The sequence below is a fragment of the Centruroides vittatus genome, unplaced genomic scaffold (assembly GCF_030686945.1).
Source record: "Centruroides vittatus isolate TY-2023 unplaced genomic scaffold, ASM3068694v2 scaffold_769, whole genome shotgun sequence".
NCBI lineage: Eukaryota > Metazoa > Arthropoda > Arachnida > Scorpiones > Buthidae > Centruroides > Centruroides vittatus.
This window is the reverse complement of record NW_027122717.1, coordinates 220,755-234,890: the sequence shown is the minus strand read 5'-3', so window position 1 is coordinate 234,890 and position 14,136 is coordinate 220,755. Positions and strand designations below refer to the sequence as shown.

General features: G+C 28.3%; 1 protein-coding gene across 1 annotated transcript in view; it reads left to right on the top strand.

The window, feature by feature from the left end:
• The first annotated feature begins 2,920 nt into the window (after positions 1–2,920).
• The window catches only part of Nup50 (nuclear pore complex protein Nup50), a 30,099-nt gene continuing 18,883 nt past the window's right edge, over positions 2,921–14,136 (top strand). The window contains exons 1-2 of the mRNA XM_067288247.1: positions 2,921–3,010; positions 12,844–12,903. The gene's annotated coding sequence lies outside the window, so the exon portion shown is untranslated. The remainder of the gene's footprint in view (positions 3,011–12,843; positions 12,904–14,136) is intronic.

Sequence of the window (14,136 nt, the reverse complement as noted above, 5' to 3'; positions counted from 1 at the left end):
ATGTATATATTTCTATACTTTCTTCCTTCTTTGTTCTCGATTCTTTTGTCTTTCAATTTCTAGAAGCTTCTTAGTATGGGTGGTGAGTCACCTACTTCGAACACAAAAGAAAGGTGGTAACCCTGAGGGCAAAAGTAAGAAAGGATAAGCTACTTTTAGCTGGGGCGTCGAAGGAAGAAGACGCAGTGTGGTGTTCTCCAGACTGTTTTAGCATCAGTTGGAGAGACATTAGTCAAGCTAAGACTGAATATTTTGATCTCAGGAATTCTGGAAAGTTATAGGAAAGTTTTTTTAATTGAAGATATTTACGTCGTTTTTCCTCAACCCTCACGAAAGAAATATTTCGGCCACCACCACCACCACCAGAGTGTTCACCAATTTTGGGTACCCTTCTTGTCTCATTCTATCGATATACTCGTCCTATTCTCTATCCTTTTCCTTCTTCCCTTTTTATTTGTTAGCATAAGTAGTTTTTAGTTTTTTAGATATAAGACTTCTTTGTACCGCGGTAGATTTATATTGATCGTTTATTTTTATTTTTTGTCGCGGGAATCGCGTCAACCGTTCTGTCTGGGTTTAGTGTTAATTGATCGTACAAGAGAACGAACGGACTACGAGGAGCATCGGAATCCATAAGAATCCTGATTATTGTAAAGACCACGGGTGAAATAAAAAACGTTTTTATTGTATTTCTTGTCATCTCTTTGTTAGATCACAAATCACCACGTGCGTGTTATAACACAAGAAATGGTCTCTCTTCAGCCGTTTTACCCTCAGGCTCCACACTCTTCTTTTGTTTTCCCACGTTCTCGGAACTGGTCGTCTTACCCCCATGGGAGAAGGATTAAGAAAACGTTCTAGGAAGAATTTTAGAACAAAGAAACAGGAAAGACTTAAAACTAATCCAATAAAATACGAACATATGTACAAAATTATACAAAAAAACATGGCCGACGGCCACACCATAGTTATAACATTCTTTAATTTGAGTTATGTTCGTGCCTCTTCCATAAGGTCTAACGGTCAAAGAAAACTGTCTGGTTACCAGTACAAAAAAAGAAGGCTGGAAAAGGAAGCCGGAAAGCAAAAACGAGCTGGCGCGTTAAAAAAAAAAAATTATATCCAGAGTTGTACCAAAACAAATGACGACTCTGAGAATCCAACATTAAGTCCGGTTATAAAAGAAAATACAAAATCGTCAGAGGATGATGATGACAAACAAATGGACGAAGTTTCTAAATCAATTGGAACTGACGACACTCTGACTCTATCATCACCAGATGAAAGCATTGAAAAAATTGACACCAACGTGACTCCCACAGAAAGCGTTCTACAAACTTTGAGTACAGATCCAGCATTGTGGCCAAGAATTTTAGGAGAGGCCGAAAGAAGCTTTTTAGTAAGACAAGGTCCGCCATTGCATAATTACAAATTTCCTTCCAATGACACTGGTCGACATTTTAGCGTAAATTATTATACACGAATTTTAATATTATTTTGAAGGTTGCAAAACGCATTAAATTACTTTAAAAAATGAAAAATAATTATATTATTTAATTTTATGATATATTGTATATCTTAAAAATAATTCATTCTATCACGGGATTTTCCGGGATCCCGGGAAACAGTTCGCTTTTATCCCGGATTCCCGGGACAAGCAAAAGACCGGGATATGAGAAACTCTAATTACAACGTAGTTTTATTACTGTTCATTTTGTATACGTAGATTAAAGAAATGTCTTTATTTTAAATATATTCATTTTTTTTAATAAAACTGTGGAAAAATTGTATAATGTATACTTTTGAAGAAACTACACATTTCATGATCGACCCAGGTCCCGCGGTTGCTCTCAGCGGACCTGGTAACAATTATCGTTTTCTTTCAATTATTTGATTTTTTGGTTAATGTTACCTATGGTTCCAAAATGGCGGCTCGTCTCTGATTCCAACAAATAGAAGAAAAGAAACAGTGGGGACGCACGTTCTAACCTAACCTAACCTATTCTAATTTCCGTCCGGATATGTCGGTCCCCGTCCCTCACCACCCGGCCGCCTCATTGTGGGCCTGGCCGAACCCATAATGGGCTTGCTATAAGAGGCCCTCTTAGTGCCCACTGGGCGGAAAGAGTTACAAAAAAAAAAAAAACCTATTCTAATTAATAAATTACCATAATTATTACCAACAAAATTATTAGAATAGGTTAGATTATAACGTGCGTTCCCACTGTTTCCTTTCTTCTATTTGCTGGAATCAGAGAAGAGCCGCCATTTTGGAACCATGGGTAACATTGATCGATTCTTTTTTTTTATAAGATGGAAATAAATGTTGCAGATTGCAAATCGATCCAATTAGAATAATATTACCAAATTGTGTTTGTATAATTTAGCCTATGAGCTATGAAAGATTTGGTTTGTCATACGTTGTTTCGCTAAACGTCGTAGATCCAAGAATCTATCGACTACGTTAAGTGAAGACTTGGTATAATTGTGATTTTTTAAAAACTTTTTCCGTCCTATTAGCACTAAGAGGGTCTCTTTTAGCAGGCCCACAATGGGGCGGCCGGGAAAATGTAATTGTGATTAATTTAAGAAAAAAAATACATTTTTTTTAATTTTTCGTTTAAACCAAACAAAATCTTTATTTCACAAATAATGCAAAAATAGTTATAACTTGAGGATATCGGCCGGGTATTTTACAACTTATCTATTACGTCGAATTATTTCCTTTTCATCAAGGGAGAAAACCCTTAGCGGTATGTCGCCATTTTCAGTTGCACGTCAAAAATTTATTTCACGTCGTTTTTGATAATACAATTACTATTATATATTAAATAAGGAAATTGTTATTATAATAACTACAAAATAAATTAAAGAATTTTTAAATAAAAATTATTAAATTTGAAAGAAAATGCAAAACTTTTTATTTGTCAAGATTTGGGCGATTTTTGAAGTACGTCTTTTTCTAGTAGTTCAAAAGATGAGATGGTTCCTTTTTCGAAGGGAATAAAAAGTAAGAAAGATACGCTTAATTTTTAAAATAATTAAATAATAAGCTATTATTTTTTAATAAAATTTTTCGATATCTAAAATTAAAATTACGGTTTTTTCATGTAATTAATATGCTATTTTATCAAACTATTTTAAAACCTTTTTCTAACCATGCTTTCAGTTCGGGAAGGTTTTATTCATTCCTCCATTCCTACAAATTAAGTTATTTTGATTATTAGCAATAAAATTAAAAGTTAATTATAAAGTTAAATGACATTAAAGTTTTTTAATTTGATTTTTAAATCAAAATTTTTTAAACCGATAAACGAAATCGTAACGTCTCATTAAAATGTTTATTTTTGTAATTTAAATTTAAAAATTATTTATAATTGTTGAGACTTGTATTGAAAAAGCAGACTTCACTGCTAACTTTACATTTACTGAGTTAAATATTAAAGATGATCATAAAGTACTGATATCATTATTGAATTGATAAATACAAAGTTGACTAGGAGATTCCAATTCTTATACACACATTATTGATTTCACTAATGATCTGACAGTAGAATTTCTCAATTGACTTCTGAACTTAAGAACAAAACTTAAAAGGAAACAACAAGGCTGCGTTGGCTAGTAAAGGGGACTTTAATACAGCTTGATAAGTAAATTGACAACATATTCCATTTTTAATGAAACACGCTGCATTATTGATTTGCTTATCCAGCTGTTAAAGCCCCTTTACTAAAGTACACTGCAAAGACTATCTGTACCATTCTCTTCTCAAAAATTACCTTGTTGAATCTTAGATTATTATTTTGCTTTCTGTCTTTTAGTATTTTCGGTGATGCTTAGCATAGTTGCACATGACTGTTTTAGCTCCTATTCTTGCTCCAGCATACTTCTGTAATCAGATTTGTTAATGTACATAAATTTCTCTTATTTCTGTTTTAGTGTCTTTTACGTTTGTGTTATGTTGGTCTTTGTTGTTCAAATACAATAGGCTGCAGTAAAATCTGATCAGTTTGTATAATGTGTAAATGGAGTTATCAATGACATTCTCCTGGTCATAATTTCTACTTTCATCACTCTTGTCAGTTAGCTTAAAAGTATTACATTATCTTTTTGCTGTTTTCATTTTACTAATTTACAGAATAATGAAAAATGCATTAATAATGATGTTTGTTTAATTGAAATAAAAACAGCAAAACTGTATTGTAATTTTGTAGCTAATTAACAAGAATGATGAAAGTGGAAACTATGACCAGGAGAATGTCATTGATAGCTCCATTTACACATCATACAAACTGATCAGATTTTACTGCAGCCTATTGTATTTGAACAACAAAGACCAATATAACACACAAATGTAAAAGACACTAAAACAGAAATAAGAGAAATTTATACACATTAACAAATCTGATGACAAAAGTATGCTGGAGCAAGAATAGGAGCTAAAAAGGTCATGTGCAACTATGTTATGCATCACCCAAAATACTAAAAGACAGAAAGCAAATAATAATCTAAGATTCAACAAGGTAATTTTTGGAATGGGTTGCAAACTGGCAGCCCACTGGCTGGATATGGCCTGTTAAGGCTTTGTATGTGGTCCACAGCGTTGATTTCTAAAAATCAATGTTTCTAATATCTTGCAGGGATTAAAATGGAAAAAATTCAAATGTCTAACTGATTACATAAGTCATAAAGTCCTGGCAACAAAAGACGACCTTTGTTGGAGCCTTTTTTTTAATTACAGTATGTTTTGGTTTACAAATAACAATGAATACGACCTGCTTCTGATATACATGTATTTGACTGGTGTCTTGCTGCCTTTGAGTTTGAGACCCCTGTTACAGAGAAATATTCAGTGCTCTGGTAATTGTAAGGTTAGACAATTGCACGAATCATTGTTGATAATACACAGTTTTTCCCATATATAGAGCAAGTTTTGGTTGGAACAGTGATGGAGAAACTGCATTATTAAATGTTTTAATAATGCACTGTTTTTATTAAATTCATTAACATTGATAGACAAAGTTGTTATACATAACTTTTTGATGAGTGCCATAAACCTCTAAGTTAAAGTTTCTAAAAATTTCAATGATCCTTGCTGATTATTGATATTTTATTTTTAATTAATTAAAGTTTATCATATTTTAATTAATGCATAATTTGTTTAAGTTTAATTATAACTCTGAAGAGCTTAAAACTGTCTAGATGTAAATAATTCTTGCAACTGATTTCAAAAATAGCCTGAGCAATCTACTGTTTTTACTAATTCTTGCCCGTAGGCAAATATCTGACTATTATTATTGATAATTTCTGTTGAATGTCAAAATAGTTAGATCTGGGTAGAGACAAGTCTAAACCAAACCATAGTTTAACCAAAACATTTATTTGATGGCTATTACATTGAAAATATATTCAGTTAATATCTTCTAATAGCTAGAAATATTTAGTTTTCATTCATTTGAATTTCTGCCTTTTTTCTGTTGTAACTATTTTAAATATTTCCATAATCTTGTTAATTACCAGTTGGTTCATTATTCTCAAAGCTTCTAAAGCAGGACTTCCCAACCACTAGTACTAGTACTGGTACTGGTATGTGAATTCTTCCAAAAAAGTAATAAGAAAAACAAAAATACTCTCAATCTAGAATTTACAAACAAAAAAGCAAAATCTAAGCTTTGGAAGAGTGAAGAAAGAGAAAATGCAGCAAATGAGTCGGAGGAAGGAAACTAACATTGTTACAAAAATGTTCCACCAAAGGTCAAATAATCTGTGGACCTGCTGTATTTTAAAATCTGATAAATGTGTAAATTTTATTTTCACAATAAATCAGTTCACTACACATTTTTATTGATCTATTTAGTTAGTTTTAGTGTATCTTTTTCCCTTTAGTTATGATTGGTACCTCACAAAGTTGCTATATGGCTGAGTAGTACACAAGGTATTATTAAAGGTTGAAAATCCCTATTCTAAAGTATTTTAATGTGACATTATTTCTTTATCAAATATTATAGTTAAATTTATATATTCAAAATGGTTTAGATTACACGAAAAAGAAGTGAATAAATAAAATCATTATGCACATATGCTAACCAATGATAATGATGTTTTTTCTTGTTTTAAAATTGATTCTTTATGATCTTAATAGGAACAGTTATAAATTATTTTTCAGTTATTAATAATTTCATGATGATGATGATAAATTTTTATCAAAATTTTAATAAAATGAACTTGAAGTTTGTAAATCTGTAAAAAAAAAAAAAAAAAAAAAAAAAAAGTTGTTATTGTTATATTCTTTAAAATATTTCTGTATTATGCATTTAAATATTTAAATATTTTTCAGTAATTTTCATAATAGAAAATTGCACATTTTTAATATAACATTAAATATATAAAAAAATTTTTGAATGCTATATTAAAAATGTATATATATTTATTCATTTGTATAGTTATTAATACATTTGTAAAGATTCATTAATAATTATAAAAATAGGAAAAATTATATAAATTATTAGTCTAACACATCTTAACTTTGCTTAATTATAAATTATAAATATCATAAATCTAAAGATATGTTAAATGTGTATTTCATTCTAATTAACATTCATGTTTCTGAAAGTTGTTTTAATGATTTATTGAATTGCTTTTTTTAAATGAAGATCTTGATCTATTCAGTTGTAGAAGTACTGTATATCTCGGCGGATAAGACGACCTTCAGATAAGACGAGGTATAAATTTTCATTGAAGCTTTAAAGTTTTAGCTTATATCTGTCCTATAAGACGACCCCAAACTATCAACGGCCTATGAATTTAGTTTAGATCAGCGATCATCATCTGGATAACAACACTGTATAGTGTATATGGAATTATGTCCTATTTGTAATTTTTTGAATAAACAGATTTTATTTTCTTGCATCTGGCAGCACTGCCTTGCGATTGTTGCAAACATTCGCACTGATTCGGGCATTCAGGTAATGCCTGACTGTTCACAAAAACATTCTATGGGCTATTTTATTTTGGGCACATACCCTACTCTCTTCTAGTAAATAATTACGGTTTGTCTGTCTTTTTATAATGGTTTTAATTTATATAAATTTCAATCTAATTTTTTTTTTTTTTTTTTTGTATCTGTTGTATAAGACGACCCGGATTTTGGGGGCCATTTTTTATGATTCAACTATCGTCTTATCCGCCGAGATATACGGTATCTTCTTTTCGTTTAATAAATAATTGCCAATTTCATTAATCTCTGCATTGCAAACCTATCAAAACCTATCTACACTGTAATCATCTTGACATGTTATGCAACACAATGGGATATTTAAAAGGGGTATAGTTTCACAGATGTTGCTGTCAAAGAACTTTATGGCTTTATTACATCTCATATTTCACTGAGTCCCACTACCTCTTTCAAATGATCCAATACAGACTCTACTGTATGTTGCCCTATTAATTATAATATATTTTAGTCTAAATTTAATTAAATCTGCAACTAATCTTATAAAATCCTTAGTTAGCTTTTCCCATTTTGAGTAGTGTATTGAAATTTTAATTCTTGCATGAACAAGTATTAAAGTTAAAATGGTACACTCCTGTATCACCATTTTAGTTGCACCCTGCACAAGTTTATTAAGAGTCACATTCTAAATTTTTTAATGTATTAATTGTAAACTCTTTAAGTATAGATGGGTACATGTTTTTGATATCCAGGTTCTGTCCTATGATATTTATTTACAGTAAGTTTTCTAAGAATTGGTCAGTAGTTTTGATGCTATTGTGGAGTTATCAAATTGATTTAATTTGTTCTTAAACTTTTCTAAATTATATAGTACATAGAATTTTATATCAACTAATAGGTAGTATGCTTCATTTATATTATGAGTTTTTACTTTCATGTTGAGCCTGAGTATTCTCAAATTATAATCTATTACATCATTAAATTCATTTACACTATCATTATTGGCTTTTTTTTAGTTTTTTTAACTATTTTCTGTATTCATGTATGTCTAAAATAGGATCTTCAGTTGGTTACAATATTGGACTGACATGACTAAATCTATTTTTATATTTTTCTTCATCAATTATAACAATTTTTGTTTTAAAGTAAAAATTAATACAATTTACGTGGCTGGCATTATTTACATTTAATAAAACAGGCGAAAAGGAAAGACAAAATACAAAGTTTTTTATCTTTGTTAAGTCATATTTATTTTTAATTTTATTAAATTTTTGTTTTATCGGTGGGTACTATGGCTAATTTATTATTTCCTAAAAATTTGTTTACTTGTACAACCTGATTATGAAACCTTATCTGATTGGTTTTATATCTATTTTCATTTTTAGTATCTTCTACAATATGTTAAAGAACACTTAAACAGCTAAACTTAATTATTTGTGTATGTACTTTACTTAATATGTATTCTAAATTTACTATTAAATCTTTATAATTAGTCTTTCTTGTGTTATTAAAGTTTAATTCTTTAATTAGAAATTTTTGAATTAAAGTCAATACTGTACAGTCTGTTTGGTTTAATACCAACTTCTGTGCCCATTTTTCCATTCACTAATAGGTGGGTAATTGAACTTTTTAACTAATTTATTATATTTTCTGAATGTATATGGATCATTATAGTCAACTGCATAAGAATATTTATTGTATAATTAACCTGTTTATTTTCTTTACATTGTTTCTTAAAACATATAAACATAGTGCATGTTTATGTTTTAATATTGTTTAATTATTTAGTAAATACAATTTAAAAACTCTTGAAAATATTTTCATTGTTATTTTCAAAACTTTCCAAATATAAAAAAATTTATTAAAAAGTAATTATATATACTGTATATATATGTGTGTGTGTTTAAAGAGGTGAATGGAAAGAATTTTTTTCTAAAAAGAGTTGATATATTAGAAAGGTTGATTTAATTTATCTGTAGAATACCTTATACTTGATATATTTCACTGGCATTCTATACATAAATATTTAATAAAAAATATTTGTAAATTCTAAAAGTAAAATATTTTCAGATTAAAAGACAAGTAAAAAGAAAAGTACTCTTTTATCACTGACTTCGAGTGATTTAACTTTTTATTAATAAAAAAATATTTTTTGCAAATTATATTTAGTATAATTTATAGTTTATATAGTTTTAATTTATAGTATATAGTTGTTACTTATTTTCTTAGTATCATTGGATTCTGCTTATAATATTATTGTGCACCAAATCAATGGTTATTATCCAATATAAAAATTATACAAAAGAAAGACAAAATTCCATTAGAGCCATAATGATATGTCAACAAAGTTAAAAATTTTTGAGAATTGCATATATTATCAAAAAATATGTGTACCAATAACATCAAAATTGCGGTATAACATGAAAATTGCGGTACATTCAACATTGCGGTATATACAGTTATTCAACTAATACCAATTTAATTGGAACAATACATATTCATTATTGGAAAATTTTGAGAATAAAAGAGCTACATATGTTGTATATCTTGACATCTTATAGGATTTTGATTCTATGCTTCCAAGTTTACTGTTAACCATATTACTTGAATATTTTGATATAAACACTCTTTCATTCTTAACTAAACAGTTATTTTTTGTCCAGATTGTGTAAGATAATTCTAAAGGACTTTGCATATCTTGATTTCTTCTCAATATGCAGGATTCCGCAAGGTTCTACTTTAAGTAGTTTGTTATTCTCAGCATGTATTGCCAATCTTTGTAATAATATGAGATAAAAAGTGATTACTTACAAATGACATTAAATTACTAAATCCAGACCCTTCTGTGTTACAATCTAATATATAATATACTAAATTCAGTATTTTCCAAAGCTAACTTAAAAATTAACATTCAAAAAACAGTAGTAATGTGCTATTCACTGATCTGAAACCTTAATCTTTCTCCATTTAACATTAATACTCATGCTTTAAGGTAACTTAAATATGTATAGTGACCTAGGAATAATATTTGATACTAAATTGACATTTAAATGCAACATTGAAAAGATAGCTAAATTCCTTGTAATTTGCCATGGGATATTATGACAATTTTGAAAATAATTTTCTCCAAAATAGTTCTAAAAAATATTTTTTTAGCAAATTTTTATCTGTTCTAGACTAGACAACTGTTTGTCCATATGGTCAATGACTGCTCTTTCACATCTTAATAAAGTTGACAAAGAAATTCATAAAGTTTATTTCCTGTTAAATAAATTTAGTAATTTTCTGTATACTAATAATCTTGATGTAACCCATGTTGGATTAGGCTTACCTGAACTTAAAGAAAGAATAAAAATATTTTTATCAAATTTTGTGTTTTAAATATTTTAATGGTTTAATCATAATTACTGACTCAAATTAAGAATACTCCCAGAAGAACACACAATGCATAATATATATATATACAGGTAGCCCTCGGTTAATGCCGGCTCAATTTACTCTGATTCACAATAATGCCACTGCGCAATTTGCCGTTTTGCGGTGTAGTTCCCCAATTTCCCTTATGCTAAACTGATTTTCGTTTCAGTGTTGACATATATACTGAGCCGTGACATTGTACATTCGTTAAAACAAAGATTTTTATTGAATAATTTATTTTCTCTGTTTAATATTATTGAGTATGTATACATTTGCATTAAATTAATATTAAAATACTAAATGTTTAGGTAGCCACGAGTAAAGTTATTAAACCTAATAGTCCAATAAATGGCATCCGAATCCAGAGCGCCAATGAATGCGAATAGTTCACATCCCGTATCAGTTCATTCAGGAAAACACCTTATGATGCAGTAGCACTTCCGGCGATCACAAACTATTGTTAGTGAGACAAAACCAACTTCAATTTTCCTGCCCAAACTGACCTTATATATGCACTACAGTGGCTGGCGGTCAACCAATCAGCGTCTCTGCTCGTCTGTAGCTCTATGTCGGGTTAGTATATCATTTCAACTGTGGAAAGTTTGATGGATGAACTTTGTGAGTTAGACAACAATTGGGAGCAAAGTGCAAATGTAAAAAGGAGCATCATTGCATCCATTCGACCATATTTCGAAATTCTTAATGAAAGAAAACAAAAATCTAAACAATTAAAGATGGATACTTGTAATTTTTTCTGAAAAATGTAAGAGATTCAAAACCTTGAAATATCATTTGTTTTTCTTAAGATTTTTTAATAAAAACGTTTCACTTTATTTTATCATAAAATACATTTTTAAAAATTAAATTTATAATATATGTATTTTGTATTATATTGTATTAATAAACAAAATTATTTGCTTGTTTTTCAGTTATGTAGAACCTAACCCTATACCTCACTGTAAATATGTTCATTTTACTCCAATTTGATTTGCGTCGGCTTTTGTAGGAACGGAACTGCGGCGTAAACCGGGGGCTACCTGTACTCCGCATTACTGCCTATCTATATCCCATAAATCATATTTTTGTTGTAATGCTGAACATGCTCGCTCAGTGGAACATTCATTACATTATGATTTTCAGAATCATAAAAGAATGTTTCAACATATTCTTTATAAAACTTAATTATTTAGTATTTTAGTATGAGTTGCTTATAATTTCTAATAAATTAATATATCAGGATGTAAAAAATAAATACCAACTATCAGTGTCAATGCATGTATTTGTTTTATTATTTTCCCAAACCTAATTAATTAAGGTGCCTAAATGCAAATTCTTGCACAGGGCAGAGGAATGGCTAGTTACGGCACTGACAACTATAGTATCAAAAGTTTTTATACATTGTATAATTTTATTATTGTTATATAATTTTTAATTGATGTTTTATTGTAAATTGCAGGCATACTGTTGTTAGGAGGTGAAAATCTACATTCTTAAGACATTTCCAGTTATATGTAAAATAAATAAAACTAATTAATTCTCATTATACATTGATGTTCTGGTAATGGGATTGATATATTTCAGAATTTTTCACAAATGGAGTTTAGGTTATTAATTAAAATTGTTTGAAATTGTCTGCAATACTAGATACGTCAATGGAAAGTAATATTAAATTCTTTCAAAATTAAAAATAGGCAAATATAAATGTGTGAAAAATAATGAAAAAGAAAAATGATTGCCTTATTGATGTAAAGTCTAGTAAACATCATCCAAATTGTATTTTTTTTCAAAAGCTTATTAAAAATTGAACTGGTTGAATAATTTTTGTATTTATAGAAAAACTAATTATCTTTAAAGAAAATTAAGAGGAAATCACATTCATTAAAGTATTTGTGAAAAAGTTTTATAAATTATACCCATTAAAGATATTTTAAAGCTTAAACTCAAATAAAAAATTAATTTAATAGAATTTAATTAAAAACTATTACAGGATTTATATTTTGACATATTGGAGAGAAAATTTGGCAAATTACTGTATTATACATGTTCAATAGGAAGAAAAAAACATTTTTAAAAGTGAAAAACTTAATTATTATAAATATTTTACATATTTTTAATTGAATAAAGCAGATCATTATAAATAAATCTTGCTTACTTAATGGTTGTTACATCTAGGATAGATTTTTTTAGAATTTTACAAGAATTCAAGTCTCTGGCTATTAATCAAATTAGTTTTCAAAATTATTTAAATTTTTCAAATTTGTTTGAAAAAGTTTTTGAACAAATTTTTAATTGATAACATTAGTCAAATTATTCAGAGGATTTAATAATCATTCCATGTATTAGTATTAAGATTAATAGTAAAGTAAACACTGTTATATTTTTTTAACTTTTTAAAATTAAAATTATACAAAATGTATAATTATCATCATAAATTAATCTGAAGTTTTTAATTCACTTTATGTATGATTTAATAGATATCAAGTTGTGTGCTGTACATTGATCATTTAATAAAATCATCTACAGAATTTAAACAGGTAAGTTATTAATCCAATGTTTTTTTTATTTCATTTTGTTTAATTTCTTTGTGTTTTTAATTAGATGATAGACTTTTTAAAAATTGCTTTAAAGAAATGATTTTTCATAAATTTTTTGCATAGTTGTAACCATTGCAAGATAACAATTTAAAATAATGTGTTAGTATATTATTATGTTAATGATATAAATGTGATGATTATCATCTTTACTACACTGTTTTGTAATTTCCCATCTAAAATGTGCAACAGCATGCAATCTCCAAGTGCAATTTTTTTATTGATACAAAGTTTGTCATGTAATCTTCAGGTGTCATTTTTCATTAACAAAAAAAAGTTTATTGTTACATAATTTGTACAAGTTTGCATTGTTGCTCGTTTGTTTTTTTGACACATTGGAAATGAAATGATGTAACTTGTAAGGTAAGCCTATAGCTAGAGTGGCCATAGATGGCTCAGCCCCCTACAAAATTTTGAATCATCCTGTCCATTGTTCCAAATGACAAATTCTGTTTGATCATCCATTATTTTTAGATAAATGTTTAATTTTTAACATTTAAATTTATTATATTTTTGTGCTATTTTGTAGCCTACATACATTATTTAATAGTAAAGCATCGATTATCCAAACACCGATCAACTGAAACATCAGTTAACCAAGTGTTCCAGTCGGATTGTGTTGGGAAATGTGTTGTGTTGAATCGAGCGTTTTTATACTAGATTAACTTCTAAAGTATAATTTTTATTGTTTTTATATTTTTCGATATATTTATTTTGTTTGTACAAAATAAAGAAATAATTTTTAATGATACAATAGCCATGATTATTATTATAAAAATTTTTGTTAGGCTTAACATCAATGAAAATTCAACGTAAAGAGACACGCAACAGAGAAAAATTTTAACATGGGATATATTAATTTATATACTATTATTAGGATATATTAGTTATGTGGGATATACTAATATACTATATTAATAATGTATTTTTTTGTAAATAATGGTTATCCGAAAAATTCGATTTTTTGAACAACCTCAGTCCCAATTGATTCGGATAATTGATGCTCTACTGCAGGGATGGGCAACTCGCAGCCCTCGGGCCGCATGCGGCCTGCAGTAATATTTTTTGCGGCCCGCATGGCATAAAATATGAATAAATATATCAATTTTCCAGCTTAATGAGATATTCACCAAAAATTCAAACGTTATTTTCCACAACTTATATTTGTGAATAGTT